The sequence below is a fragment of the Schistocerca serialis genome, unplaced genomic scaffold (genome assembly GCF_023864345.2).
Source record: "Schistocerca serialis cubense isolate TAMUIC-IGC-003099 unplaced genomic scaffold, iqSchSeri2.2 HiC_scaffold_906, whole genome shotgun sequence".
In the NCBI taxonomy this organism is placed as follows: Eukaryota; Metazoa; Arthropoda; class Insecta; order Orthoptera; family Acrididae; genus Schistocerca; species Schistocerca serialis.
In genome coordinates, this window is record NW_026048525.1 from 1 (window position 1) to 27,391 (window position 27,391).

General features: G+C 50.8%; 34 non-coding genes across 34 annotated transcripts; all 34 read left to right on the forward strand.

The window, feature by feature from the left end:
- The first annotated feature begins 633 nt into the window (after window positions 1-633).
- Window positions 634-706, forward strand: Trnaa-ugc (transfer RNA alanine (anticodon UGC)). The gene has a single exon. It is a non-coding gene; the product is annotated as a tRNA-Ala (tRNA).
- A 416-nt stretch (window positions 707-1,122) lies between these two features.
- Window positions 1,123-1,195, forward strand: Trnaa-agc (transfer RNA alanine (anticodon AGC)). Its single transcript has one exon. It is a non-coding gene; the product is annotated as a tRNA-Ala (tRNA).
- A 1,012-nt stretch (window positions 1,196-2,207) lies between these two features.
- Window positions 2,208-2,280, forward strand: Trnaa-ugc (transfer RNA alanine (anticodon UGC)). Its single transcript has one exon. It is a non-coding gene; the product is annotated as a tRNA-Ala (tRNA).
- Window positions 2,281-2,696: 416 nt separating this feature from the next.
- Trnaa-agc (transfer RNA alanine (anticodon AGC)) lies at window positions 2,697-2,769 on the forward strand. Its single transcript has one exon. It is a non-coding gene; the product is annotated as a tRNA-Ala (tRNA).
- A 1,013-nt stretch (window positions 2,770-3,782) lies between these two features.
- On the forward strand, window positions 3,783-3,857 carry Trnaa-ugc (transfer RNA alanine (anticodon UGC)). The gene has a single exon. It is a non-coding gene; the product is annotated as a tRNA-Ala (tRNA).
- Window positions 3,858-4,273: 416 nt separating this feature from the next.
- Trnaa-agc (transfer RNA alanine (anticodon AGC)) lies at window positions 4,274-4,346 on the forward strand. Its single transcript has one exon. It is a non-coding gene; the product is annotated as a tRNA-Ala (tRNA).
- A 1,012-nt stretch (window positions 4,347-5,358) lies between these two features.
- On the forward strand, window positions 5,359-5,431 carry Trnaa-ugc (transfer RNA alanine (anticodon UGC)). Its single transcript has one exon. It is a non-coding gene; the product is annotated as a tRNA-Ala (tRNA).
- Window positions 5,432-5,846: 415 nt separating this feature from the next.
- Window positions 5,847-5,919, forward strand: Trnaa-agc (transfer RNA alanine (anticodon AGC)). Its single transcript has one exon. It is a non-coding gene; the product is annotated as a tRNA-Ala (tRNA).
- Window positions 5,920-6,932: 1,013 nt separating this feature from the next.
- Window positions 6,933-7,005, forward strand: Trnaa-ugc (transfer RNA alanine (anticodon UGC)). The gene has a single exon. It is a non-coding gene; the product is annotated as a tRNA-Ala (tRNA).
- Window positions 7,006-7,421: 416 nt separating this feature from the next.
- On the forward strand, window positions 7,422-7,494 carry Trnaa-agc (transfer RNA alanine (anticodon AGC)). The gene has a single exon. It is a non-coding gene; the product is annotated as a tRNA-Ala (tRNA).
- A 1,013-nt stretch (window positions 7,495-8,507) lies between these two features.
- Window positions 8,508-8,580, forward strand: Trnaa-ugc (transfer RNA alanine (anticodon UGC)). Its single transcript has one exon. It is a non-coding gene; the product is annotated as a tRNA-Ala (tRNA).
- A 416-nt stretch (window positions 8,581-8,996) lies between these two features.
- On the forward strand, window positions 8,997-9,069 carry Trnaa-agc (transfer RNA alanine (anticodon AGC)). Its single transcript has one exon. It is a non-coding gene; the product is annotated as a tRNA-Ala (tRNA).
- Window positions 9,070-10,082: 1,013 nt separating this feature from the next.
- On the forward strand, window positions 10,083-10,155 carry Trnaa-ugc (transfer RNA alanine (anticodon UGC)). The gene has a single exon. It is a non-coding gene; the product is annotated as a tRNA-Ala (tRNA).
- Window positions 10,156-10,571: 416 nt separating this feature from the next.
- On the forward strand, window positions 10,572-10,644 carry Trnaa-agc (transfer RNA alanine (anticodon AGC)). Its single transcript has one exon. It is a non-coding gene; the product is annotated as a tRNA-Ala (tRNA).
- Window positions 10,645-11,657: 1,013 nt separating this feature from the next.
- Window positions 11,658-11,730, forward strand: Trnaa-ugc (transfer RNA alanine (anticodon UGC)). The gene has a single exon. It is a non-coding gene; the product is annotated as a tRNA-Ala (tRNA).
- A 416-nt stretch (window positions 11,731-12,146) lies between these two features.
- Trnaa-agc (transfer RNA alanine (anticodon AGC)) lies at window positions 12,147-12,219 on the forward strand. Its single transcript has one exon. It is a non-coding gene; the product is annotated as a tRNA-Ala (tRNA).
- A 1,013-nt stretch (window positions 12,220-13,232) lies between these two features.
- On the forward strand, window positions 13,233-13,305 carry Trnaa-ugc (transfer RNA alanine (anticodon UGC)). The gene has a single exon. It is a non-coding gene; the product is annotated as a tRNA-Ala (tRNA).
- Window positions 13,306-13,721: 416 nt separating this feature from the next.
- Trnaa-agc (transfer RNA alanine (anticodon AGC)) lies at window positions 13,722-13,794 on the forward strand. The gene has a single exon. It is a non-coding gene; the product is annotated as a tRNA-Ala (tRNA).
- A 1,013-nt stretch (window positions 13,795-14,807) lies between these two features.
- On the forward strand, window positions 14,808-14,880 carry Trnaa-ugc (transfer RNA alanine (anticodon UGC)). Its single transcript has one exon. It is a non-coding gene; the product is annotated as a tRNA-Ala (tRNA).
- A 416-nt stretch (window positions 14,881-15,296) lies between these two features.
- Window positions 15,297-15,369, forward strand: Trnaa-agc (transfer RNA alanine (anticodon AGC)). Its single transcript has one exon. It is a non-coding gene; the product is annotated as a tRNA-Ala (tRNA).
- Window positions 15,370-16,382: 1,013 nt separating this feature from the next.
- On the forward strand, window positions 16,383-16,455 carry Trnaa-ugc (transfer RNA alanine (anticodon UGC)). The gene has a single exon. It is a non-coding gene; the product is annotated as a tRNA-Ala (tRNA).
- Window positions 16,456-16,871: 416 nt separating this feature from the next.
- Trnaa-agc (transfer RNA alanine (anticodon AGC)) lies at window positions 16,872-16,944 on the forward strand. Its single transcript has one exon. It is a non-coding gene; the product is annotated as a tRNA-Ala (tRNA).
- A 1,013-nt stretch (window positions 16,945-17,957) lies between these two features.
- Trnaa-ugc (transfer RNA alanine (anticodon UGC)) lies at window positions 17,958-18,030 on the forward strand. The gene has a single exon. It is a non-coding gene; the product is annotated as a tRNA-Ala (tRNA).
- Window positions 18,031-18,446: 416 nt separating this feature from the next.
- Window positions 18,447-18,519, forward strand: Trnaa-agc (transfer RNA alanine (anticodon AGC)). The gene has a single exon. It is a non-coding gene; the product is annotated as a tRNA-Ala (tRNA).
- Window positions 18,520-19,532: 1,013 nt separating this feature from the next.
- Window positions 19,533-19,605, forward strand: Trnaa-ugc (transfer RNA alanine (anticodon UGC)). The gene has a single exon. It is a non-coding gene; the product is annotated as a tRNA-Ala (tRNA).
- Window positions 19,606-20,021: 416 nt separating this feature from the next.
- Window positions 20,022-20,094, forward strand: Trnaa-agc (transfer RNA alanine (anticodon AGC)). Its single transcript has one exon. It is a non-coding gene; the product is annotated as a tRNA-Ala (tRNA).
- Window positions 20,095-21,096: 1,002 nt separating this feature from the next.
- Window positions 21,097-21,169, forward strand: Trnaa-ugc (transfer RNA alanine (anticodon UGC)). Its single transcript has one exon. It is a non-coding gene; the product is annotated as a tRNA-Ala (tRNA).
- A 416-nt stretch (window positions 21,170-21,585) lies between these two features.
- On the forward strand, window positions 21,586-21,658 carry Trnaa-agc (transfer RNA alanine (anticodon AGC)). Its single transcript has one exon. It is a non-coding gene; the product is annotated as a tRNA-Ala (tRNA).
- Window positions 21,659-22,660: 1,002 nt separating this feature from the next.
- On the forward strand, window positions 22,661-22,733 carry Trnaa-ugc (transfer RNA alanine (anticodon UGC)). The gene has a single exon. It is a non-coding gene; the product is annotated as a tRNA-Ala (tRNA).
- A 416-nt stretch (window positions 22,734-23,149) lies between these two features.
- Trnaa-agc (transfer RNA alanine (anticodon AGC)) lies at window positions 23,150-23,222 on the forward strand. The gene has a single exon. It is a non-coding gene; the product is annotated as a tRNA-Ala (tRNA).
- Window positions 23,223-24,235: 1,013 nt separating this feature from the next.
- Trnaa-ugc (transfer RNA alanine (anticodon UGC)) lies at window positions 24,236-24,308 on the forward strand. Its single transcript has one exon. It is a non-coding gene; the product is annotated as a tRNA-Ala (tRNA).
- Window positions 24,309-24,724: 416 nt separating this feature from the next.
- Trnaa-agc (transfer RNA alanine (anticodon AGC)) lies at window positions 24,725-24,797 on the forward strand. The gene has a single exon. It is a non-coding gene; the product is annotated as a tRNA-Ala (tRNA).
- A 1,013-nt stretch (window positions 24,798-25,810) lies between these two features.
- Window positions 25,811-25,883, forward strand: Trnaa-ugc (transfer RNA alanine (anticodon UGC)). Its single transcript has one exon. It is a non-coding gene; the product is annotated as a tRNA-Ala (tRNA).
- A 416-nt stretch (window positions 25,884-26,299) lies between these two features.
- Trnaa-agc (transfer RNA alanine (anticodon AGC)) lies at window positions 26,300-26,372 on the forward strand. Its single transcript has one exon. It is a non-coding gene; the product is annotated as a tRNA-Ala (tRNA).
- The last annotated feature ends 1,019 nt before the right edge of the window (window positions 26,373-27,391 follow it).

Here is a 27,391-nt window from a genome sequence, read left to right on the forward strand (position 1 = left end):
CAAGCAAGCAGAGGTGACATAGGCGCGAATACGGGAAGCTTGCAGCCCCTCGCTGCCTGCAGACACCGAGCAGCCACACTAGGTGGGCGGCCTAAGCCGTCGGCGAAATGTGCTCACTCGCTTGGGCGCGACGTCAAGCTCTAAATAAGGCTGTCACTAGCGTGAGCGTCGTGTAAAGTCGGAAAAGTCGTCTGCATGGGTGAGTGCCATGTTTGGGGAGCGTTTCGTAGTTTGCGCAGTGCAATGGAGACGCGGAAACTTGTTGTGGCCCAGTCTTTTGCAGTTGGACGACAAGAGTGGTACACAGTAGTAAAGTGCGAGGCAGTGAGTTGGCATGAACAGTCGAGTGCACAATGGGGCTTCAGATGTGCTTGTTACCTCAGGTGCTGTGTGATTGTCGACATGGAGTGAAAACAGAGCAACTTGTGACTGCCCCTTCAATTTAAGACGTTAAAAACGGACGGAATTTGCAGTCGTAATACCAGAGCATCGAAACTACTTGGAACTCTTGTGTATATGAACGCGTCCGCGCCTTTGTACTCTGTTCCCTTCAGCCCTGCAAACCAACCAACCATCGTGTCCGTGCACATAAGAGTAGTAAAGAATGGAGAACAGCGCAGTTTGGTTGTGCTTGGGGGCGTAGCTCAGTTGGTAGAGCGTTCGCTTTGCATGTGAAAGGTCCCGGGTTCAAGCCCCGGCGCCTCCATGTTTTGTGGTCAGTTCGTGGCAAGTGTTGGTCGCGGCGAGCCTAAAGGCACGCAAGATGTTGCAAAGCCAGCGTCACAGACTCGTATACTGACGTAAGGAGAGCAAGACGTAAATGTGAGGACCGGCTGTTGTCGAGGTGTCATCGAGTGCAAATCTGCCTTAGGTAAAACGGCCTAACCTCAGTGAAGTCTAGAGAGTGAACAACACTTTCGTCTACCTCAGAGCGTTGGCCGAACGCTATTTTCGACGTCGTGCGTGCCACTTTGATTTTGGCCGACTACGATTCGATACAGAATCCAGGAAACCTGAAAGACACCCTCACAGACACATTGAGAGTAGTGTTTGTCTGCGGAATAATTGGAGTGCAAGGGTCTGTGCAATTGATATGGCTGTATGTAGCGCAGTTCGTCAGCAGGGGGCGTAGCTCAGATGGTAGAGCGCTCGCTTAGCATGCGAGAGGTACTGGGATCGATACCCAGCGCCTCCAGAATTTTTAACACACCAACATGCGCACACTGCCATGCAAGTGGAATAATTCACAGCCAGAAAATGTGTCAAGGCAGATACGAGCGAACGATTAGCAGCCACAATTGGCAAGCGTGCTGTAATGCGCAGGAAGTACCCTCCTCCCACCACTACACTTAATTTAGAAACAGTACACGTGTTCCCATAAGATTCTCAAACGTATGTCGGAAAGATCAGCCTTGCGCCGAATTCACAAAAATCCCACTGCACATTCCAATTCTTTACGTGCAGTCGGCTGCTACTGGTGTTGCTAGTTGTGACTGCTGATGACAGATGCCGTAGCAATCAATTCATGGAGTGAGTTGTATGTTTTGCGATACTCTGTCTCTGACAAGCAAGCAGAGGTGACATAGGCGCGAATACGGGAAGCTTGCAGCCCCTCGCTGCCTGCAGACACCGAGCAGCCACACTAGGTGGGCGGCCTAAGCCGTCGGCGAAATGTGCTCACTCGCTTGGGCGCGACGTCAAGCTCTAAATAAGGCTGTCACTAGCGTGAGCGTTGCGTGAGCGTCGTGTAAAGTCGGAAAAGTCGTCTGCATGGGTGAGTGCCATGTTTGGGGAGCGTTTCGTAGTTTGCGCAGTGCAATGGAGACGCGGAAACTTGTTGTGGCCAGTCTTTTGCAGTTGGACGACAAGAGTGGTACACAGTAGTAAAGTGCGAGGCAGTGAGTTGGCATGAACAGTCGAGTGCACAATGGGGCTTCAGATGTGCTTGTTACCTCAGGTGCTGTGTGATTGTCGACATGGAGTGAAAACAGAGCAACTTGTGACTGCCCCTTCAATTTAAGACGTTAAAAACGGACGGAATTTGCAGTCGTAATACCAGAGCATCGAAACTACTTGGAACTCTTGTGTATATGAACGCGTCCGCGCCTTTGTACTCTGTTCCCTTCAGCCCTGCAAACCAACCAACCATCGTGTCCGTGCACATAAGAGTAGTAAAGAATGGAGAACAGCGCAGTTTGGTTGTGCTTGGGGGCGTAGCTCAGTTGGTAGAGCGTTCGCTTTGCATGTGAAAGGTCCCGGGTTCAAGCCCCGGCGCCTCCATGTTTTGTGGTCAGTTCGTGGCAAGTGTTGGTCGCGGCGAGCCTAAAGGCACGCAAGATGTTGCAAAGCCAGCGTCACAGACTCGTATACTGACGTAAGGAGAGCAAGACGTAAATGTGAGGACCGGCTGTTGTCGAGGTGTCATCGAGTGCAAATCTGCCTTAGGTAAAACGGCCTAACCTCAGTGAAGTCTAGAGAGTGAACAACACTTTCGTCTACCTCAGAGCGTTGGCCGAACGCTATTTTCGACGTCGTGCGTGCCACTTTGATTTTGGCCGACTACGATTCGATACAGAATCCAGGAAACCTGAAAGACACCCTCACAGACACATTGAGAGTAGTGTTTGTCTGCGGAATAATTGGAGTGCAAGGGTCTGTGCAATTGATATGGCTGTATGTAGCGCAGTTCGTCAGCAGGGGGCGTAGCTCAGATGGTAGAGCGCTCGCTTAGCATGCGAGAGGTACTGGGATCGATACCCAGCGCCTCCAGAATTTTTAACACACCAACATGCGCACACTGCCATGCAAGTGGAATAATTCACAGCCAGAAAATGTGTCAAGGCAGATACGAGCGAACGATTAGCAGCCACAATTGGCAAGCGTGCTGTAATGCGCAGGAAGTACCCTCCTCCCACCACTACACTTAATTTAGAAACAGTACACGTGTTCCCATAAGATTCTCAAACGTATGTCGGAAAGATCAGCCTTGCGCCGAATTCACAAAAATCCCACTGCACATTCCAATTCTTTACGTGCAGTCGGCTGCTACTGGTGTTGCTAGTTGTGACTGCTGATGACAGATGCCGTAGCAATCAATTCATGGAGTGAGTTGTATGTTTTGCGATACTCTGTCTCTGACAAGCAAGCAGAGGTGACATAGGCGCGAATACGGGAAGCTTGCAGCCCCTCGCTGCCTGCAGACACCGAGCAGCCACACTAGGTGGGCGGCCTAAGCCGTCGGCGAAATGTGCTCACTCGCTTGGGCGCGACGTCAAGCTCTAAATAAGGCTGTCACTAGCGTGAGCGTTGCGTGAGCGTCGTGTAAAGTCGGAAAAGTCGTCTGCATGGGTGAGTGCCATGTTTGGGGAGCGTTTCGTAGTTTGCGCAGTGCAATGGAGACGCGGAAACTTGTTGTGGCCCAGTCTTTTGCAGTTGGACGACAAGAGTGGTACACAGTAGTAAAGTGCGAGGCAGTGAGTTGGCATGAACAGTCGAGTGCACAATGGGGCTTCAGATGTGCTTGTTACCTCAGGTGCTGTGTGATTGTCGACATGGAGTGAAAACAGAGCAACTTGTGACTGCCCCTTCAATTTAAGACGTTAAAAACGGACGGAATTTGCAGTCGTAATACCAGAGCATCGAAACTACTTGGAACTCTTGTGTATATGAACGCGTCCGCGCCTTTGTACTCTGTTCCCTTCAGCCCTGCAAACCAACCAACCATCGTGTCCGTGCACATAAGAGTAGTAAAGAATGGAGAACAGCGCAGTTTGGTTGTGCTTGGGGGCGTAGCTCAGTTGGTAGAGCGTTCGCTTTGCATGTGAAAGGTCCCGGGTTCAAGCCACCCGGCGCCTCCATGTTTTGTGGTCAGTTCGTGGCAAGTGTTGGTCGCGGCGAGCCTAAAGGCACGCAAGATGTTGCAAAGCCAGCGTCACAGACTCGTATACTGACGTAAGGAGAGCAAGACGTAAATGTGAGGACCGGCTGTTGTCGAGGTGTCATCGAGTGCAAATCTGCCTTAGGTAAAACGGCCTAACCTCAGTGAAGTCTAGAGAGTGAACAACACTTTCGTCTACCTCAGAGCGTTGGCCGAACGCTATTTTCGACGTCGTGCGTGCCACTTTGATTTTGGCCGACTACGATTCGATACAGAATCCAGGAAACCTGAAAGACACCCTCACAGACACATTGAGAGTAGTGTTTGTCTGCGGAATAATTGGAGTGCAAGGGTCTGTGCAATTGATATGGCTGTATGTAGCGCAGTTCGTCAGCAGGGGGCGTAGCTCAGATGGTAGAGCGCTCGCTTAGCATGCGAGAGGTACTGGGATCGATACCCAGCGCCTCCAGAATTTTTAACACACCAACATGCGCACACTGCCATGCAAGTGGAATAATTCACAGCCAGAAAATGTGTCAAGGCAGATACGAGCGAACGATTAGCAGCCACAATTGGCAAGCGTGCTGTAATGCGCAGGAAGTACCCTCCTCCCACCACTACACTTAATTTAGAAACAGTACACGTGTTCCCATAAGATTCTCAAACGTATGTCGGAAAGATCAGCCTTGCGCCGAATTCACAAAAATCCCACTGCACATTCCAATTCTTTACGTGCAGTCGGCTGCTACTGGTGTTGCTAGTTGTGACTGCTGATGACAGATGCCGTAGCAATCAATTCATGGAGTGAGTTGTATGTTTTGCGATACTCTGTCTCTGACAAGCAAGCAGAGGTGACATAGGCGCGAATACGGGAAGCTTGCAGCCCCTCGCTGCCTGCAGACACCGAGCAGCCACACTAGGTGGGCGGCCTAAGCCGTCGGCGAAATGTGCTCACTCGCTTGGGCGCGACGTCAAGCTCTAAATAAGGCTGTCACTAGCGTGAGCGTTGCGTGAGCGTCGTGTAAAGTCGGAAAAGTCGTCTGCATGGGTGAGTGCCATGTTTGGGGAGCGTTTCGTAGTTTGCGCAGTGCAATGGAGACGCGGAAACTTGTTGTGGCCCAGTCTTTTGCAGTTGGACGACAAGAGTGGTACACAGTAGTAAAGTGCGAGGCAGTGAGTTGGCATGAACAGTCGAGTGCACAATGGGGCTTCAGATGTGCTTGTTACCTCAGGTGCTGTGTGATTGTCGACATGGAGTGAAAACAGAGCAACTTGTGACTGCCCCTTCAATTTAAGACGTTAAAAACGGACGGAATTTGCAGTCGTAATACCAGAGCATCGAAACTACTTGGAACTCTTGTGTATATGAACGCGTCCGCGCCTTTGTACTCTGTTCCTTCAGCCCTGCAAACCAACCAACCATCGTGTCCGTGCACATAAGAGTAGTAAAGAATGGAGAACAGCGCAGTTTGGTTGTGCTTGGGGGCGTAGCTCAGTTGGTAGAGCGTTCGCTTTGCATGTGAAAGGTCCCGGGTTCAAGCCCCGGCGCCTCCATGTTTTGTGGTCAGTTCGTGGCAAGTGTTGTCGCGGCGAGCCTAAAGGCACGCAAGATGTTGCAAAGCCAGCGTCACAGACTCGTATACTGACGTAAGGAGAGCAAGACGTAAATGTGAGGACCGGCTGTTGTCGAGGTGTCATCGAGTGCAAATCTGCCTTAGGTAAAACGGCCTAACCTCAGTGAAGTCTAGAGAGTGAACAACACTTTCGTCTACCTCAGAGCGTTGGCCGAACGCTATTTTCGACGTCGTGCGTGCCACTTTGATTTTGGCCGACTACGATTCGATACAGAATCCAGGAAACCTGAAAGACACCCTCACAGACACATTGAGAGTAGTGTTTGTCTGCGGAATAATTGGAGTGCAAGGGTCTGTGCAATTGATATGGCTGTATGTAGCGCAGTTCGTCAGCAGGGGGCGTAGCTCAGATGGTAGAGCGCTCGCTTAGCATGCGAGAGGTACTGGGATCGATACCCAGCGCCTCCAGAATTTTTAACACACCAACATGCGCACACTGCCATGCAAGTGGAATAATTCACAGCCAGAAAATGTGTCAAGGCAGATACGAGCGAACGATTAGCAGCCACAATTGGCAAGCGTGCTGTAATGCGCAGGAAGTACCCTCCTCCCACCACTACACTTAATTTAGAAACAGTACACGTGTTCCCATAAGATTCTCAAACGTATGTCGGAAAGATCAGCCTTGCGCCGAATTCACAAAAATCCCACTGCACATTCCAATTCTTTACGTGCAGTCGGCTGCTACTGGTGTTGCTAGTTGTGACTGCTGATGACAGATGCCGTAGCAATCAATTCATGGAGTGAGTTGTATGTTTTGCGATACTCTGTCTCTGACAAGCAAGCAGAGGTGACATAGGCGCGAATACGGGAAGCTTGCAGCCCCTCGCTGCCTGCAGACACCGAGCAGCCACACTAGGTGGGCGGCCTAAGCCGTCGGCGAAATGTGCTCACTCGCTTGGGCGCGACGTCAAGCTCTAAATAAGGCTGTCACTAGCGTGAGCGTTGCGTGAGCGTCGTGTAAAGTCGGAAAAGTCGTCTGCATGGGTGAGTGCCATGTTTGGGGAGCGTTTCGTAGTTTGCGCAGTGCAATGGAGACGCGGAAACTTGTTGTGGCCCAGTCTTTTGCAGTTGGACGACAAGAGTGGTACACAGTAGTAAAGTGCGAGGCAGTGAGTTGGCATGAACAGTCGAGTGCACAATGGGGCTTCAGATGTGCTTGTTACCTCAGGTGCTGTGTGATTGTCGACATGGAGTGAAAACAGAGCAACTTGTGACTGCCCCTTCAATTTAAGACGTTAAAAACGGACGGAATTTGCAGTCGTAATACCAGAGCATCGAAACTACTTGGAACTCTTGTGTATATGAACGCGTCCGCGCCTTTGTACTCTGTTCCCTTCAGCCCTGCAAACCAACCAACCATCGTGTCCGTGCACATAAGAGTAGTAAAGAATGGAGAACAGCGCAGTTTGGTTGTGCTTGGGGGCGTAGCTCAGTTGGTAGAGCGTTCGCTTTGCATGTGAAAGGTCCCGGGTTCAAGCCCCGGCGCCTCCATGTTTTGTGGTCAGTTCGTGGCAAGTGTTGGTCGCGGCGAGCCTAAAGGCACGCAAGATGTTGCAAAGCCAGCGTCACAGACTCGTATACTGACGTAAGGAGAGCAAGACGTAAATGTGAGGACCGGCTGTTGTCGAGGTGTCATCGAGTGCAAATCTGCCTTAGGTAAAACGGCCTAACCTCAGTGAAGTCTAGAGAGTGAACAACACTTTCGTCTACCTCAGAGCGTTGGCCGAACGCTATTTTCGACGTCGTGCGTGCCACTTTGATTTTGGCCGACTACGATTCGATACAGAATCCAGGAAACCTGAAAGACACCCTCACAGACACATTGAGAGTAGTGTTTGTCTGCGGAATAATTGGAGTGCAAGGGTCTGTGCAATTGATATGGCTGTATGTAGCGCAGTTCGTCAGCAGGGGGCGTAGCTCAGATGGTAGAGCGCTCGCTTAGCATGCGAGAGGTACTGGGATCGATACCCAGCGCCTCCAGAATTTTTAACACACCAACATGCGCACACTGCCATGCAAGTGGAATAATTCACAGCCAGAAAATGTGTCAAGGCAGATACGAGCGAACGATTAGCAGCCACAATTGGCAAGCGTGCTGTAATGCGCAGGAAGTACCCTCCTCCCACCACTACACTTAATTTAGAAACAGTACACGTGTTCCCATAAGATTCTCAAACGTATGTCGGAAAGATCAGCCTTGCGCCGAATTCACAAAAATCCCACTGCACATTCCAATTCTTTACGTGCAGTCGGCTGCTACTGGTGTTGCTAGTTGTGACTGCTGATGACAGATGCCGTAGCAATCAATTCATGGAGTGAGTTGTATGTTTTGCGATACTCTGTCTCTGACAAGCAAGCAGAGGTGACATAGGCGCGAATACGGGAAGCTTGCAGCCCCTCGCTGCCTGCAGACACCGAGCAGCCACACTAGGTGGGCGGCCTAAGCCGTCGGCGAAATGTGCTCACTCGCTTGGGCGCGACGTCAAGCTCTAAATAAGGCTGTCACTAGCGTGAGCGTTGCGTGAGCGTCGTGTAAAGTCGGAAAAGTCGTCTGCATGGGTGAGTGCCATGTTTGGGGAGCGTTTCGTAGTTTGCGCAGTGCAATGGAGACGCGGAAACTTGTTGTGGCCCAGTCTTTTGCAGTTGGACGACAAGAGTGGTACACAGTAGTAAAGTGCGAGGCAGTGAGTTGGCATGAACAGTCGAGTGCACAATGGGGCTTCAGATGTGCTTGTTACCTCAGGTGCTGTGTGATTGTCGACATGGAGTGAAAACAGAGCAACTTGTGACTGCCCCTTCAATTTAAGACGTTAAAAACGGACGGAATTTGCAGTCGTAATACCAGAGCATCGAAACTACTTGGAACTCTTGTGTATATGAACGCGTCCGCGCCTTTGTACTCTGTTCCCTTCAGCCCTGCAAACCAACCAACCATCGTGTCCGTGCACATAAGAGTAGTAAAGAATGGAGAACAGCGCAGTTTGGTTGTGCTTGGGGGCGTAGCTCAGTTGGTAGAGCGTTCGCTTTGCATGTGAAAGGTCCCGGGTTCAAGCCCCGGCGCCTCCATGTTTTGTGGTCAGTTCGTGGCAAGTGTTGGTCGCGGCGAGCCTAAAGGCACGCAAGATGTTGCAAAGCCAGCGTCACAGACTCGTATACTGACGTAAGGAGAGCAAGACGTAAATGTGAGGACCGGCTGTTGTCGAGGTGTCATCGAGTGCAAATCTGCCTTAGGTAAAACGGCCTAACCTCAGTGAAGTCTAGAGAGTGAACAACACTTTCGTCTACCTCAGAGCGTTGGCCGAACGCTATTTTCGACGTCGTGCGTGCCACTTTGATTTTGGCCGACTACGATTCGATACAGAATCCAGGAAACCTGAAAGACACCCTCACAGACACATTGAGAGTAGTGTTTGTCTGCGGAATAATTGGAGTGCAAGGGTCTGTGCAATTGATATGGCTGTATGTAGCGCAGTTCGTCAGCAGGGGGCGTAGCTCAGATGGTAGAGCGCTCGCTTAGCATGCGAGAGGTACTGGGATCGATACCCAGCGCCTCCAGAATTTTTAACACACCAACATGCGCACACTGCCATGCAAGTGGAATAATTCACAGCCAGAAAATGTGTCAAGGCAGATACGAGCGAACGATTAGCAGCCACAATTGGCAAGCGTGCTGTAATGCGCAGGAAGTACCCTCCTCCCACCACTACACTTAATTTAGAAACAGTACACGTGTTCCCATAAGATTCTCAAACGTATGTCGGAAAGATCAGCCTTGCGCCGAATTCACAAAAATCCCACTGCACATTCCAATTCTTTACGTGCAGTCGGCTGCTACTGGTGTTGCTAGTTGTGACTGCTGATGACAGATGCCGTAGCAATCAATTCATGGAGTGAGTTGTATGTTTTGCGATACTCTGTCTCTGACAAGCAAGCAGAGGTGACATAGGCGCGAATACGGGAAGCTTGCAGCCCCTCGCTGCCTGCAGACACCGAGCAGCCACACTAGGTGGGCGGCCTAAGCCGTCGGCGAAATGTGCTCACTCGCTTGGGCGCGACGTCAAGCTCTAAATAAGGCTGTCACTAGCGTGAGCGTTGCGTGAGCGTCGTGTAAAGTCGGAAAAGTCGTCTGCATGGGTGAGTGCCATGTTTGGGGAGCGTTTCGTAGTTTGCGCAGTGCAATGGAGACGCGGAAACTTGTTGTGGCCCAGTCTTTTGCAGTTGGACGACAAGAGTGGTACACAGTAGTAAAGTGCGAGGCAGTGAGTTGGCATGAACAGTCGAGTGCACAATGGGGCTTCAGATGTGCTTGTTACCTCAGGTGCTGTGTGATTGTCGACATGGAGTGAAAACAGAGCAACTTGTGACTGCCCCTTCAATTTAAGACGTTAAAAACGGACGGAATTTGCAGTCGTAATACCAGAGCATCGAAACTACTTGGAACTCTTGTGTATATGAACGCGTCCGCGCCTTTGTACTCTGTTCCCTTCAGCCCTGCAAACCAACCAACCATCGTGTCCGTGCACATAAGAGTAGTAAAGAATGGAGAACAGCGCAGTTTGGTTGTGCTTGGGGGCGTAGCTCAGTTGGTAGAGCGTTCGCTTTGCATGTGAAAGGTCCCGGGTTCAAGCCCCGGCGCCTCCATGTTTTGTGGTCAGTTCGTGGCAAGTGTTGGTCGCGGCGAGCCTAAAGGCACGCAAGATGTTGCAAAGCCAGCGTCACAGACTCGTATACTGACGTAAGGAGAGCAAGACGTAAATGTGAGGACCGGCTGTTGTCGAGGTGTCATCGAGTGCAAATCTGCCTTAGGTAAAACGGCCTAACCTCAGTGAAGTCTAGAGAGTGAACAACACTTTCGTCTACCTCAGAGCGTTGGCCGAACGCTATTTTCGACGTCGTGCGTGCCACTTTGATTTTGGCCGACTACGATTCGATACAGAATCCAGGAAACCTGAAAGACACCCTCACAGACACATTGAGAGTAGTGTTTGTCTGCGGAATAATTGGAGTGCAAGGGTCTGTGCAATTGATATGGCTGTATGTAGCGCAGTTCGTCAGCAGGGGGCGTAGCTCAGATGGTAGAGCGCTCGCTTAGCATGCGAGAGGTACTGGGATCGATACCCAGCGCCTCCAGAATTTTTAACACACCAACATGCGCACACTGCCATGCAAGTGGAATAATTCACAGCCAGAAAATGTGTCAAGGCAGATACGAGCGAACGATTAGCAGCCACAATTGGCAAGCGTGCTGTAATGCGCAGGAAGTACCCTCCTCCCACCACTACACTTAATTTAGAAACAGTACACGTGTTCCCATAAGATTCTCAAACGTATGTCGGAAAGATCAGCCTTGCGCCGAATTCACAAAAATCCCACTGCACATTCCAATTCTTTACGTGCAGTCGGCTGCTACTGGTGTTGCTAGTTGTGACTGCTGATGACAGATGCCGTAGCAATCAATTCATGGAGTGAGTTGTATGTTTTGCGATACTCTGTCTCTGACAAGCAAGCAGAGGTGACATAGGCGCGAATACGGGAAGCTTGCAGCCCCTCGCTGCCTGCAGACACCGAGCAGCCACACTAGGTGGGCGGCCTAAGCCGTAGGCGAAATGTGCTCACTCGCTTGGGCGCGACGTCAAGCTCTAAATAAGGCTGTCACTAGCGTGAGCGTTGCGTGAGCGTCGTGTAAAGTCGGAAAAGTCGTCTGCATGGGTGAGTGCCATGTTTGGGGAGCGTTTCGTAGTTTGCGCAGTGCAATGGAGACGCGGAAACTTGTTGTGGCCCAGTCTTTTGCAGTTGGACGACAAGAGTGGTACACAGTAGTAAAGTGCGAGGCAGTGAGTTGGCATGAACAGTCGAGTGCACAATGGGGCTTCAGATGTGCTTGTTACCTCAGGTGCTGTGTGATTGTCGACATGGAGTGAAAACAGAGCAACTTGTGACTGCCCCTTCAATTTAAGACGTTAAAAACGGACGGAATTTGCAGTCGTAATACCAGAGCATCGAAACTACTTGGAACTCTTGTGTATATGAACGCGTCCGCGCCTTTGTACTCTGTTCCCTTCAGCCCTGCAAACCAACCAACCATCGTGTCCGTGCACATAAGAGTAGTAAAGAATGGAGAACAGCGCAGTTTGGTTGTGCTTGGGGGCGTAGCTCAGTTGGTAGAGCGTTCGCTTTGCATGTGAAAGGTCCCGGGTTCAAGCCCCGGCGCCTCCATGTTTTGTGGTCAGTTCGTGGCAAGTGTTGGTCGCGGCGAGCCTAAAGGCACGCAAGATGTTGCAAAGCCAGCGTCACAGACTCGTATACTGACGTAAGGAGAGCAAGACGTAAATGTGAGGACCGGCTGTTGTCGAGGTGTCATCGAGTGCAAATCTGCCTTAGGTAAAACGGCCTAACCTCAGTGAAGTCTAGAGAGTGAACAACACTTTCGTCTACCTCAGAGCGTTGGCCGAACGCTATTTTCGACGTCGTGCGTGCCACTTTGATTTTGGCCGACTACGATTCGATACAGAATCCAGGAAACCTGAAAGACACCCTCACAGACACATTGAGAGTAGTGTTTGTCTGCGGAATAATTGGAGTGCAAGGGTCTGTGCAATTGATATGGCTGTATGTAGCGCAGTTCGTCAGCAGGGGGCGTAGCTCAGATGGTAGAGCGCTCGCTTAGCATGCGAGAGGTACTGGGATCGATACCCAGCGCCTCCAGAATTTTTAACACACCAACATGCGCACACTGCCATGCAAGTGGAATAATTCACAGCCAGAAAATGTGTCAAGGCAGATACGAGCGAACGATTAGCAGCCACAATTGGCAAGCGTGCTGTAATGCGCAGGAAGTACCCTCCTCCCACCACTACACTTAATTTAGAAACAGTACACGTGTTCCCATAAGATTCTCAAACGTATGTCGGAAAGATCAGCCTTGCGCCGAATTCACAAAAATCCCACTGCACATTCCAATTCTTTACGTGCAGTCGGCTGCTACTGGTGTTGCTAGTTGTGACTGCTGATGACAGATGCCGTAGCAATCAATTCATGGAGTGAGTTGTATGTTTTGCGATACTCTGTCTCTGACAAGCAAGCAGAGGTGACATAGGCGCGAATACGGGAAGCTTGCAGCCCCTCGCTGCCTGCAGACACCGAGCAGCCACACTAGGTGGGCGGCCTAAGCCGTCGGCGAAATGTGCTCACTCGCTTGGGCGCGACGTCAAGCTCTAAATAAGGCTGTCACTAGCGTGAGCGTTGCGTGAGCGTCGTGTAAAGTCGGAAAAGTCGTCTGCATGGGTGAGTGCCATGTTTGGGGAGCGTTTCGTAGTTTGCGCAGTGCAATGGAGACGCGGAAACTTGTTGTGGCCCAGTCTTTTGCAGTTGGACGACAAGAGTGGTACACAGTAGTAAAGTGCGAGGCAGTGAGTTGGCATGAACAGTCGAGTGCACAATGGGGCTTCAGATGTGCTTGTTACCTCAGGTGCTGTGTGATTGTCGACATGGAGTGAAAACAGAGCAACTTGTGACTGCCCCTTCAATTTAAGACGTTAAAAACGGACGGAATTTGCAGTCGTAATACCAGAGCATCGAAACTACTTGGAACTCTTGTGTATATGAACGCGTCCGCGCCTTTGTACTCTGTTCCCTTCAGCCCTGCAAACCAACCAACCATCGTGTCCGTGCACATAAGAGTAGTAAAGAATGGAGAACAGCGCAGTTTGGTTGTGCTTGGGGGCGTAGCTCAGTTGGTAGAGCGTTCGCTTTGCATGTGAAAGGTCCCGGGTTCAAGCCCCGGCGCCTCCATGTTTTGTGGTCAGTTCGTGGCAAGTGTTGGTCGCGGCGAGCCTAAAGGCACGCAAGATGTTGCAAAGCCAGCGTCACAGACTCGTATACTGACGTAAGGAGAGCAAGACGTAAATGTGAGGACCGGCTGTTGTCGAGGTGTCATCGAGTGCAAATCTGCCTTAGGTAAAACGGCCTAACCTCAGTGAAGTCTAGAGAGTGAACAACACTTTCGTCTACCTCAGAGCGTTGGCCGAACGCTATTTTCGACGTCGTGCGTGCCACTTTGATTTTGGCCGACTACGATTCGATACAGAATCCAGGAAACCTGAAAGACACCCTCACAGACACATTGAGAGTAGTGTTTGTCTGCGGAATAATTGGAGTGCAAGGGTCTGTGCAATTGATATGGCTGTATGTAGCGCAGTTCGTCAGCAGGGGGCGTAGCTCAGATGGTAGAGCGCTCGCTTAGCATGCGAGAGGTACTGGGATCGATACCCAGCGCCTCCAGAATTTTTAACACACCAACATGCGCACACTGCCATGCAAGTGGAATAATTCACAGCCAGAAAATGTGTCAAGGCAGATACGAGCGAACGATTAGCAGCCACAATTGGCAAGCGTGCTGTAATGCGCAGGAAGTACCCTCCTCCCACCACTACACTTAATTTAGAAACAGTACACGTGTTCCCATAAGATTCTCAAACGTATGTCGGAAAGATCAGCCTTGCGCCGAATTCACAAAAATCCCACTGCACATTCCAATTCTTTACGTGCAGTCGGCTGCTACTGGTGTTGCTAGTTGTGACTGCTGATGACAGATGCCGTAGCAATCAATTCATGGAGTGAGTTGTATGTTTTGCGATACTCTGTCTCTGACAAGCAAGCAGAGGTGACATAGGCGCGAATACGGGAAGCTTGCAGCCCCTCGCTGCCTGCAGACACCGAGCAGCCACACTAGGTGGGCGGCCTAAGCCGTAGGCGAAATGTGCTCACTCGCTTGGGCGCGACGTCAAGCTCTAAATAAGGCTGTCACTAGCGTGAGCGTTGCGTGAGCGTCGTGTAAAGTCGGAAAAGTCGTCTGCATGGGTGAGTGCCATGTTTGGGGAGCGTTTCGTAGTTTGCGCAGTGCAATGGAGACGCGGAAACTTGTTGTGGCCCAGTCTTTTGCAGTTGGACGACAAGAGTGGTACACAGTAGTAAAGTGCGAGGCAGTGAGTTGGCATGAACAGTCGAGTGCACAATGGGGCTTCAGATGTGCTTGTTACCTCAGGTGCTGTGTGATTGTCGACATGGAGTGAAAACAGAGCAACTTGTGACTGCCCCTTCAATTTAAGACGTTAAAAACGGACGGAATTTGCAGTCGTAATACCAGAGCATCGAAACTACTTGGAACTCTTGTGTATATGAACGCGTCCGCGCCTTTGTACTCTGTTCCCTTCAGCCCTGCAAACCAACCAACCATCGTGTCCGTGCACATAAGAGTAGTAAAGAATGGAGAACAGCGCAGTTTGGTTGTGCTTGGGGGCGTAGCTCAGTTGGTAGAGCGTTCGCTTTGCATGTGAAAGGTCCCGGGTTCAAGCCCCGGCGCCTCCATGTTTTGTGGTCAGTTCGTGGCAAGTGTTGGTCGCGGCGAGCCTAAAGGCACGCAAGATGTTGCAAAGCCAGCGTCACAGACTCGTATACTGACGTAAGGAGAGCAAGACGTAAATGTGAGGACCGGCTGTTGTCGAGGTGTCATCGAGTGCAAATCTGCCTTAGGTAAAACGGCCTAACCTCAGTGAAGTCTAGAGAGTGAACAACACTTTCGTCTACCTCAGAGCGTTGGCCGAACGCTATTTTCGACGTCGTGCGTGCCACTTTGATTTTGGCCGACTACGATTCGATACAGAATCCAGGAAACCTGAAAGACACCCTCACAGACACATTGAGAGTAGTGTTTGTCTGCGGAATAATTGGAGTGCAAGGGTCTGTGCAATTGATATGGCTGTATGTAGCGCAGTTCGTCAGCAGGGGGCGTAGCTCAGATGGTAGAGCGCTCGCTTAGCATGCGAGAGGTACTGGGATCGATACCCAGCGCCTCCAGAATTTTTAACACACCAACATGCGCACACTGCCATGCAAGTGGAATAATTCACAGCCAGAAAATGTGTCAAGGCAGATACGAGCGAACGATTAGCAGCCACAATTGGCAAGCGTGCTGTAATGCGCAGGAAGTACCCTCCTCCCACCACTACACTTAATTTAGAAACAGTACACGTGTTCCCATAAGATTCTCAAACGTATGTCGGAAAGATCAGCCTTGCGCCGAATTCACAAAAATCCCACTGCACATTCCAATTCTTTACGTGCAGTCGGCTGCTACTGGTGTTGCTAGTTGTGACTGCTGATGACAGATGCCGTAGCAATCAATTCATGGAGTGAGTTGTATGTTTTGCGATACTCTGTCTCTGACAAGCAAGCAGAGGTGACATAGGCGCGAATACGGGAAGCTTGCAGCCCCTCGCTGCCTGCAGACACCGAGCAGCCACACTAGGTGGGCGGCCTAAGCCGTCGGCGAAATGTGCTCACTCGCTTGGGCGCGACGTCAAGCTCTAAATAAGGCTGTCACTAGCGTGAGCGTTGCGTGAGCGTCGTGTAAAGTCGGAAAAGTCGTCTGCATGGGTGAGTGCCATGTTTGGGGAGCGTTTCGTAGTTTGCGCAGTGCAATGGAGACGCGGAAACTTGTTGTGGCCCAGTCTTTTGCAGTTGGACGACAAGAGTGGTACACAGTAGTAAAGTGCGAGGCAGTGAGTTGGCATGAACAGTCGAGTGCACAATGGGGCTTCAGATGTGCTTGTTACCTCAGGTGCTGTGTGATTGTCGACATGGAGTGAAAACAGAGCAACTTGTGACTGCCCCTTCAATTTAAGACGTTAAAAACGGACGGAATTTGCAGTCGTAATACCAGAGCATCGAAACTACTTGGAACTCTTGTGTATATGAACGCGTCCGCGCCTTTGTACTCTGTTCCCTTCAGCCCTGCAAACCAACCAACCATCGTGTCCGTGCACATAAGAGTAGTAAAGAATGGAGAACAGCGCTGTTTGGTTGTGCTTGGGGGCGTAGCTCAGTTGGTAGAGCGTTCGCTTTGCATGTGAAAGGTCCCGGGTTCAAGCCCCGGCGCCTCCATGTTTTGTGGTCAGTTCGTGGCAAGTGTTGGTCGCGGCGAGCCTAAAGGCACGCAAGATGTTGCAAAGCCAGCGTCACAGACTCGTATACTGACGTAAGGAGAGCAAGACGTAAATGTGAGGACCGGCTGTTGTCGAGGTGTCATCGAGTGCAAATCTGCCTTAGGTAAAACGGCCTAACCTCAGTGAAGTCTAGAGAGTGAACAACACTTTCGTCTACCTCAGAGCGTTGGCCGAACGCTATTTTCGACGTCGTGCGTGCCACTTTGATTTTGGCCGACTACGATTCGATACAGAATCCAGGAAACCTGAAAGACACCCTCACAGACACATTGAGAGTAGTGTTTGTCTGCGGAATAATTGGAGTGCAAGGGTCTGTGCAATTGATATGGCTGTATGTAGCGCAGTTCGTCAGCAGGGGGCGTAGCTCAGATGGTAGAGCGCTCGCTTAGCATGCGAGAGGTACTGGGATCGATACCCAGCGCCTCCAGAATTTTTAACACACCAACATGCGCACACTGCCATGCAAGTGGAATAATTCACAGCCAGAAAATGTGTCAAGGCAGATACGAGCGAACGATTAGCAGCCACAATTGGCAAGCGTGCTGTAATGCGCAGGAAGTACCCTCCTCCCACCACTACACTTAATTTAGAAACAGTACACGTGTTCCCATAAGATTCTCAAACGTATGTCGGAAAGATCAGCCTTGCGCCGAATTCACAAAAATCCCACTGCACATTCCAATTCTTTACGTGCAGTCGGCTGCTACTGGTGTTGCTAGTTGTGACTGCTGATGACAGATGCCGTAGCAATCAATTCATGGAGTGAGTTGTATGTTTTGCGATACTCTGTCTCTGACAAGCAAGCAGAGGTGACATAGGCGCGAATACGGGAAGCTTGCAGCCCCTCGCTGCCTGCAGACACCGAGCAGCCACACTAGGTGGGCGGCCTAAGCCGTAGGCGAAATGTGCTCACTCGCTTGGGCGCGACGTCAAGCTCTAAATAAGGCTGTCACTAGCGTGAGCGTTGCGTGAGCGTCGTGTAAAGTCGGAAAAGTCGTCTGCATGGGTGAGTGCCATGTTTGGGGAGCGTTTCGTAGTTTGCGCAGTGCAATGGAGACGCGGAAACTTGTTGTGGCCCAGTCTTTTGCAGTTGGACGACAAGAGTGGTACACAGTAGTAAAGTGCGAGGCAGTGAGTTGGCATGAACAGTCGAGTGCACAATGGGGCTTCAGATGTGCTTGTTACCTCAGGTGCTGTGTGATTGTCGACATGGAGTGAAAACAGAGCAACTTGTGACTGCCCCTTCAATTTAAGACGTTAAAAACGGACGGAATTTGCAGTCGTAATACCAGAGCATCGAAACTACTTGGAACTCTTGTGTATATGAACGCGTCCGCGCCTTTGTACTCTGTTCCCTTCAGCCCTGCAAACCAACCAACCATCGTGTCCGTGCACATAAGAGTAGTAAAGAATGGAGAACAGCGCAGTTTGGTTGTGCTTGGGGGCGTAGCTCAGTTGGTAGAGCGTTCGCTTTGCATGTGAAAGGTCCCAGGTTCAAGCCCCGGCGCCTCCATGTTTTGTGGTCAGTTCGTGGCAAGTGTTGGTCGCGGCGAGCCTAAAGGCACGCAAGATGTTGCAAAGCCAGCGTCACAGACTCGTATACTGACGTAAGGAGAGCAAGACGTAAATGTGAGGACCGGCTGTTGTCGAGGTGTCATCGAGTGCAAATCTGCCTTAGGTAAAACGGCCTAACCTCAGTGAAGTCTAGAGAGTGAACAACACTTTCGTCTACCTCAGAGCGTTGGCCGAACGCTATTTTCGACGTCGTGCGTGCCACTTTGATTTTGGCCGACTACGATTCGATACAGAATCCAGGAAACCTGAAAGACACCCTCACAGACACATTGAGAGTAGTGTTTGTCTGCGGAATAATTGGAGTGCAAGGGTCTGTGCAATTGATATGGCTGTATGTAGCGCAGTTCGTCAGCAGGGGGCGTAGCTCAGATGGTAGAGCGCTCGCTTAGCATGCGAGAGGTACTGGGATCGATACCCAGCGCCTCCAGAATTTTTAACACACCAACATGCGCACACTGCCATGCAAGTGGAATAATTCACAGCCAGAAAATGTGTCAAGGCAGATACGAGCGAACGATTAGCAGCCACAATTGGCAAGCGTGCTGTAATGCGCAGGAAGTACCCTCCTCCCACCACTACACTTAATTTAGAAACAGTACACGTGTTCCCATAAGATTCTCAAACGTATGTCGGAAAGATCAGCCTTGCGCCGAATTCACAAAAATCCCACTGCACATTCCAATTCTTTACGTGCAGTCGGCTGCTACTGGTGTTGCTAGTTGTGACTGCTGATGACAGATGCCGTAGCAATCAATTCATGGAGTGAGTTGTATGTTTTGCGATACTCTGTCTCTGACAAGCAAGCAGAGGTGACATAGGCGCGAATACGGGAAGCTTGCAGCCCCTCGCTGCCTGCAGACACCGAGCAGCCACACTAGGTGGGCGGCCTAAGCCGTAGGCGAAATGTGCTCACTCGCTTGGGCGCGACGTCAAGCTCTAAATAAGGCTGTCACTAGCGTGAGCGTTGCGTGAGCGTCGTGTAAAGTCGGAAAAGTCGTCTGCATGGGTGAGTGCCATGTTTGGGGAGCGTTTCGTAGTTTGCGCAGTGCAATGGAGACGCGGAAACTTGTTGTGGCCCAGTCTTTTGCAGTTGGACGACAAGAGTGGTACACAGTAGTAAAGTGCGAGGCAGTGAGTTGGCATGAACAGTCGAGTGCACAATGGGGCTTCAGATGTGCTTGTTACCTCAGGTGCTGTGTGATTGTCGACATGGAGTGAAAACAGAGCAACTTGTGACTGCCCCTTCAATTTAAGACGTTAAAAACGGACGGAATTTGCAGTCGTAATACCAGAGCATCGAAACTACTTGGAACTCTTGTGTATATGAACGCGTCCGCGCCTTTGTACTCTGTTCCCTTCAGCCCTGCAAACCAACCAACCATCGTGTCCGTGCACATAAGAGTAGTAAAGAATGGAGAACAGCGCAGTTTGGTTGTGCTTGGGGGCGTAGCTCAGTTGGTAGAGCGTTCGCTTTGCATGTGAAAGGTCCCAGGTTCAAGCCCCGGCGCCTCCATGTTTTGTGGTCAGTTCGTGGCAAGTGTTGGTCGCGGCGAGCCTAAAGGCACGCAAGATGTTGCAAAGCCAGCGTCACAGACTCGTATACTGACGTAAGGAGAGCAAGACGTAAATGTGAGGACCGGCTGTTGTCGAGGTGTCATCGAGTGCAAATCTGCCTTAGGTAAAACGGCCTAACCTCAGTGAAGTCTAGAGAGTGAACAACACTTTCGTCTACCTCAGAGCGTTGGCCGAACGCTATTTTCGACGTCGTGCGTGCCACTTTGATTTTGGCCGACTACGATTCGATACAGAATCCAGGAAACCTGAAAGACACCCTCACAGACACATTGAGAGTAGTGTTTGTCTGCGGAATAATTGGAGTGCAAGGGTCTGTGCAATTGATATGGCTGTATGTAGCGCAGTTCGTCAGCAGGGGGCGTAGCTCAGATGGTAGAGCGCTCGCTTAGCATGCGAGAGGTACTGGGATCGATACCCAGCGCCTCCAGAATTTTTAACACACCAACATGCGCACACTGCCATGCAAGTGGAATAATTCACAGCCAGAAAATGTGTCAAGGCAGATACGAGCGAACGATTAGCAGCCACAATTGGCAAGCGTGCTGTAATGCGCAGGAAGTACCCTCCTCCCACCACTACACTTAATTTAGAAACAGTACACGTGTTCCCATAAGATTCTCAAACGTATGTCGGAAAGATCAGCCTTGCGCCGAATTCACAAAAATCCCACTGCACATTCCAATTCTTTACGTGCAGTCGGCTGCTACTGGTGTTGCTAGTTGTGACTGCTGATGACAGATGCCGTAGCAATCAATTCATGGAGTGAGTTGTATGTTTTGCGATACTCTGTCTCTGACAAGCAAGCAGAGGTGACATAGGCGCGAATACGGGAAGCTTGCAGCCCCTCGCTGCCTGCAGACACCGAGCAGCCACACTAGGTGGGCGGCCTAAGCCGTAGGCGAAATGTGCTCACTCGCTTGGGCGCGACGTCAAGCTCTAAATAAGGCTGTCACTAGCGTGAGCGTCGTGTAAAGTCGGAAAAGTCGTCTGCATGGGTGAGTGCCATGTTTGGGGAGCGTTTCGTAGTTTGCGCAGTGCAATGGAGACGCGGAAACTTGTTGTGGCCCAGTCTTTTGCAGTTGGACGACAAGAGTGGTACACAGTAGTAAAGTGCGAGGCAGTGAGTTGGCATGAACAGTCGAGTGCACAATGGGGCTTCAGATGTGCTTGTTACCTCAGGTGCTGTGTGATTGTCGACATGGAGTGAAAACAGAGCAACTTGTGACTGCCCCTTCAATTTAAGACGTTAAAAACGGACGGAATTTGCAGTCGTAATACCAGAGCATCGAAACTACTTGGAACTCTTGTGTATATGAACGCGTCCGCGCCTTTGTACTCTGTTCCCTTCAGCCCTGCAAACCAACCAACCATCGTGTCCGTGCACATAAGAGTAGTAAAGAATGGAGAACAGCGCAGTTTGGTTGTGCTTGGGGGCGTAGCTCAGTTGGTAGAGCGTTCGCTTTGCATGTGAAAGGTCCCAGGTTCAAGCCCCGGCGCCTCCATGTTTTGTGGTCAGTTCGTGGCAAGTGTTGGTCGCGGCGAGCCTAAAGGCACGCAAGATGTTGCAAAGCCAGCGTCACAGACTCGTATACTGACGTAAGGAGAGCAAGACGTAAATGTGAGGACCGGCTGTTGTCGAGGTGTCATCGAGTGCAAATCTGCCTTAGGTAAAACGGCCTAACCTCAGTGAAGTCTAGAGAGTGAACAACACTTTCGTCTACCTCAGAGCGTTGGCCGAACGCTATTTTCGACGTCGTGCGTGCCACTTTGATTTTGGCCGACTACGATTCGATACAGAATCCAGGAAACCTGAAAGACACCCTCACAGACACATTGAGAGTAGTGTTTGTCTGCGGAATAATTGGAGTGCAAGGGTCTGTGCAATTGATATGGCTGTATGTAGCGCAGTTCGTCAGCAGGGGGCGTAGCTCAGATGGTAGAGCGCTCGCTTAGCATGCGAGAGGTACTGGGATCGATACCCAGCGCCTCCAGAATTTTTAACACACCAACATGCGCACACTGCCATGCAAGTGGAATAATTCACAGCCAGAAAATGTGTCAAGGCAGATACGAGCGAACGATTAGCAGCCACAATTGGCAAGCGTGCTGTAATGCGCAGGAAGTACCCTCCTCCCACCACTACACTTAATTTAGAAACAGTACACGTGTTCCCATAAGATTCTCAAACGTATGTCGGAAAGATCAGCCTTGCGCCGAATTCACAAAAATCCCACTGCACATTCCAATTCTTTACGTGCAGTCGGCTGCTACTGGTGTTGCTAGTTGTGACTGCTGATGACAGATGCCGTAGCAATCAATTCATGGAGTGAGTTGTATGTTTTGCGATACTCTGTCTCTGACAAGCAAGCAGAGGTGACATAGGCGCGAATACGGGAAGCTTGCAGCCCCTCGCTGCCTGCAGACACCGAGCAGCCACACTAGGTGGGCGGCCTAAGCCGTAGGCGAAATGTGCTCACTCGCTTGGGCGCGACGTCAAGCTCTAAATAAGGCTGTCACTAGCGTGAGCGTCGTGTAAAGTCGGAAAAGTCGTCTGCATGGGTGAGTGCCATGTTTGGGGAGCGTTTCGTAGTTTGCGCAGTGCAATGGAGACGCGGAAACTTGTTGTGGCCCAGTCTTTTGCAGTTGGACGACAAGAGTGGTACACAGTAGTAAAGTGCGAGGCAGTGAGTTGGCATGAACAGTCGAGTGCACAATGGGGCTTCAGATGTGCTTGTTACCTCAGGTGCTGTGTGATTGTCGACATGGAGTGAAAACAGAGCAACTTGTGACTGCCCCTTCAATTTAAGACGTTAAAAACGGACGGAATTTGCAGTCGTAATACCAGAGCATCGAAACTACTTGGAACTCTTGTGTATATGAACGCGTCCGCGCCTTTGTACTCTGTTCCCTTCAGCCCTGCAAACCAACCAACCATCGTGTCCGTGCACATAAGAGTAGTAAAGAATGGAGAACAGCGCAGTTTGGTTGTGCTTGGGGGCGTAGCTCAGTTGGTAGAGCGTTCGCTTTGCATGTGAAAGGTCCCAGGTTCAAGCCCCGGCGCCTCCATGTTTTGTGGTCAGTTCGTGGCAAGTGTTGGTCGCGGCGAGCCTAAAGGCACGCAAGATGTTGCAAAGCCAGCGTCACAGACTCGTATACTGACGTAAGGAGAGCAAGACGTAAATGTGAGGACCGGCTGTTGTCGAGGTGTCATCGAGTGCAAATCTGCCTTAGGTAAAACGGCCTAACCTCAGTGAAGTCTAGAGAGTGAACAACACTTTCGTCTACCTCAGAGCGTTGGCCGAACGCTATTTTCGACGTCGTGCGTGCCACTTTGATTTTGGCCGACTACGATTCGATACAGAATCCAGGAAACCTGAAAGACACCCTCACAGACACATTGAGAGTAGTGTTTGTCTGCGGAATAATTGGAGTGCAAGGGTCTGTGCAATTGATATGGCTGTATGTAGCGCAGTTCGTCAGCAGGGGGCGTAGCTCAGATGGTAGAGCGCTCGCTTAGCATGCGAGAGGTACTGGGATCGATACCCAGCGCCTCCAGAATTTTTAACACACCAACATGCGCACACTGCCATGCAAGTGGAATAATTCACAGCCAGAAAATGTGTCAAGGCAGATACGAGCGAACGATTAGCAGCCACAATTGGCAAGCGTGCTGTAATGCGCAGGAAGTACCCTCCTCCCACCACTACACTTAATTTAGAAACAGTACACGTGTTCCCATAAGATTCTCAAACGTATGTCGGAAAGATCAGCCTTGCGCCGAATTCACAAAAATCCCACTGCACATTCCAATTCTTTACGTGCAGTCGGCTGCTACTGGTGTTGCTAGTTGTGACTGCTGATGACAGATGCCGTAGCAATCAATTCATGGAGTGAGTTGTATGTTTTGCGATACTCTGTCTCTGACAAGCAAGCAGAGGTGACATAGGCGCGAATACGGGAAGCTTGCAGCCCCTCGCTGCCTGCAGACACCGAGCAGCCACACTAGGTGGGCGGCCTAAGCCGTAGGCGAAATGTGCTCACTCGCTTGGGCGCGACGTCAAGCTCTAAATAAGGCTGTCACTAGCGTGAGCGTTGCGTGAGCGTCGTGTAAAGTCGGAAAAGTCGTCTGCATGGGTGAGTGCCATGTTTGGGGAGCGTTTCGTAGTTTGCGCAGTGCAATGGAGACGCGGAAACTTGTTGTGGCCCAGTCTTTTGCAGTTGGACGACAAGAGTGGTACACAGTAGTAAAGTGCGAGGCAGTGAGTTGGCATGAACAGTCGAGTGCACAATGGGGCTTCAGATGTGCTTGTTACCTCAGGTGCTGTGTGATTGTCGACATGGAGTGAAAACAGAGCAACTTGTGACTGCCCCTTCAATTTAAGACGTTAAAAACGGACGGAATTTGCAGTCGTAATACCAGAGCATCGAAACTACTTGGAACTCTTGTGTATATGAACGCGTCCGCGCCTTTGTACTCTGTTCCCTTCAGCCCTGCAAACCAACCAACCATCGTGTCCGTGCACATAAGAGTAGTAAAGAATGGAGAACAGCGCAGTTTGGTTGTGCTTGGGGGCGTAGCTCAGTTGGTAGAGCGTTCGCTTTGCATGTGAAAGGTCCCAGGTTCAAGCCCCGGCGCCTCCATGTTTTGTGGTCAGTTCGTGGCAAGTGTTGGTCGCGGCGAGCCTAAAGGCACGCAAGATGTTGCAAAGCCAGCGTCACAGACTCGTATACTGACGTAAGGAGAGCAAGACGTAAATGTGAGGACCGGCTGTTGTCGAGGTGTCATCGAGTGCAAATCTGCCTTAGGTAAAACGGCCTAACCTCAGTGAAGTCTAGAGAGTGAACAACACTTTCGTCTACCTCAGAGCGTTGGCCGAACGCTATTTTCGACGTCGTGCGTGCCACTTTGATTTTGGCCGACTACGATTCGATACAGAATCCAGGAAACCTGAAAGACACCCTCACAGACACATTGAGAGTAGTGTTTGTCTGCGGAATAATTGGAGTGCAAGGGTCTGTGCAATTGATATGGCTGTATGTAGCGCAGTTCGTCAGCAGGGGGCGTAGCTCAGATGGTAGAGCGCTCGCTTAGCATGCGAGAGGTACTGGGATCGATACCCAGCGCCTCCAGAATTTTTAACACACCAACATGCGCACACTGCCATGCAAGTGGAATAATTCACAGCCAGAAAATGTGTCAAGGCAGATACGAGCGAACGATTAGCAGCCACAATTGGCAAGCGTGCTGTAATGCGCAGGAAGTACCCTCCTCCCACCACTACACTTAATTTAGAAACAGTACACGTGTTCCCATAAGATTCTCAAACGTATGTCGGAAAGATCAGCCTTGCGCCGAATTCACAAAAATCCCACTGCACATTCCAATTCTTTACGTGCAGTCGGCTGCTACTGGTGTTGCTAGTTGTGACTGCTGATGACAGATGCCGTAGCAATCAATTCATGGAGTGAGTTGTATGTTTTGCGATACTCTGTCTCTGACAAGCAAGCAGAGGTGACATAGGCGCGAATACGGGAAGCTTGCAGCCCCTCGCTGCCTGCAGACACCGAGCAGCCACACTAGGTGGGCGGCCTAAGCCGTAGGCGAAATGTGCTCACTCGCTTGGGCGCGACGTCAAGCTCTAAATAAGGCTGTCACTAGCGTGAGCGTTGCGTGAGCGTCGTGTAAAGTCGGAAAAGTCGTCTGCATGGGTGAGTGCCATGTTTGGGGAGCGTTTCGTAGTTTGCGCAGTGCAATGGAGACGCGGAAACTTGTTGTGGCCCAGTCTTTTGCAGTTGGACGACAAGAGTGGTACACAGTAGTAAAGTGCGAGGCAGTGAGTTGGCATGAACAGTCGAGTGCACAATGGGGCTTCAGATGTGCTTGTTACCTCAGGTGCTGTGTGATTGTCGACATGGAGTGAAAACAGAGCAACTTGTGACTGCCCCTTCAATTTAAGACGTTAAAAACGGACGGAATTTGCAGTCGTAATACCAGAGCATCGAAACTACTTGGAACTCTTGTGTATATGAACGCGTCCGCGCCTTTGTACTCTGTTCCCTTCAGCCCTGCAAACCAACCAACCATCGTGTCCGTGCACATAAGAGTAGTAAAGAATGGAGAACAGCGCAGTTTGGTTGTGCTTGGGGGCGTAGCTCAGTTGGTAGAGCGTTCGCTTTGCATGTGAAAGGTCCCAGGTTCAAGCCCCGGCGCCTCCATGTTTTGTGGTCAGTTCGTGGCAAGTGTTGGTCGCGGCGAGCCTAAAGGCACGCAAGATGTTGCAAAGCCAGCGTCACAGACTCGTATACTGACGTAAGGAGAGCAAGACGTAAATGTGAGGACCGGCTGTTGTCGAGGTGTCATCGAGTGCAAATCTGCCTTAGGTAAAACGGCCTAACCTCAGTGAAGTCTAGAGAGTGAACAACACTTTCGTCTACCTCAGAGCGTTGGCCGAACGCTATTTTCGACGTCGTGCGTGCCACTTTGATTTTGGCCGACTACGATTCGATACAGAATCCAGGAAACCTGAAAGACACCCTCACAGACACATTGAGAGTAGTGTTTGTCTGCGGAATAATTGGAGTGCAAGGGTCTGTGCAATTGATATGGCTGTATGTAGCGCAGTTCGTCAGCAGGGGGCGTAGCTCAGATGGTAGAGCGCTCGCTTAGCATGCGAGAGGTACTGGGATCGATACCCAGCGCCTCCAGAATTTTTAACACACCAACATGCGCACACTGCCATGCAAGTGGAATAATTCACAGCCAGAAAATGTGTCAAGGCAGATACGAGCGAACGATTAGCAGCCACAATTGGCAAGCGTGCTGTAATGCGCAGGAAGTACCCTCCTCCCACCACTACACTTAATTTAGAAACAGTACACGTGTTCCCATAAGATTCTCAAACGTATGTCGGAAAGATCAGCCTTGCGCCGAATTCACAAAAATCCCACTGCACATTCCAATTCTTTACGTGCAGTCGGCTGCTACTGGTGTTGCTAGTTGTGACTGCTGATGACAGATGCCGTAGCAATCAATTCATGGAGTGAGTTGTATGTTTTGCGATACTCTGTCTCTGACAAGCAAGCAGAGGTGACATAGGCGCGAATACGGGAAGCTTGCAGCCCCTCGCTGCCTGCAGACACCGAGCAGCCACACTAGGTGGGCGGCCTAAGCCGTAGGCGAAATGTGCTCACTCGCTTGGGCGCGACGTCAAGCTCTAAATAAGGCTGTCACTAGCGTGAGCGTCGTGTAAAGTCGGAAAAGTCGTCTGCATGGGTGAGTGCCATGTTTGGGGAGCGTTTCGTAGTTTGCGCAGTGCAATGGAGACGCGGAAACTTGTTGTGGCCCAGTCTTTTGCAGTTGGACGACAAGAGTGGTACACAGTAGTAAAGTGCGAGGCAGTGAGTTGGCATGAACAGTCGAGTGCACAATGGGGCTTCAGATGTGCTTGTTACCTCAGGTGCTGTGTGATTGTCGACATGGAGTGAAAACAGAGCAACTTGTGACTGCCCCTTCAATTTAAGACGTTAAAAACGGACGGAATTTGCAGTCGTAATACCAGAGCATCGAAACTACTTGGAACTCTTGTGTATATGAACGCGTCCGCGCCTTTGTACTCTGTTCCCTTCAGCCCTGCAAACCAACCAACCATCGTGTCCGTGCACATAAGAGTAGTAAAGAATGGAGAACAGCGCAGTTTGGTTGTGCTTGGGGGCGTAGCTCAGTT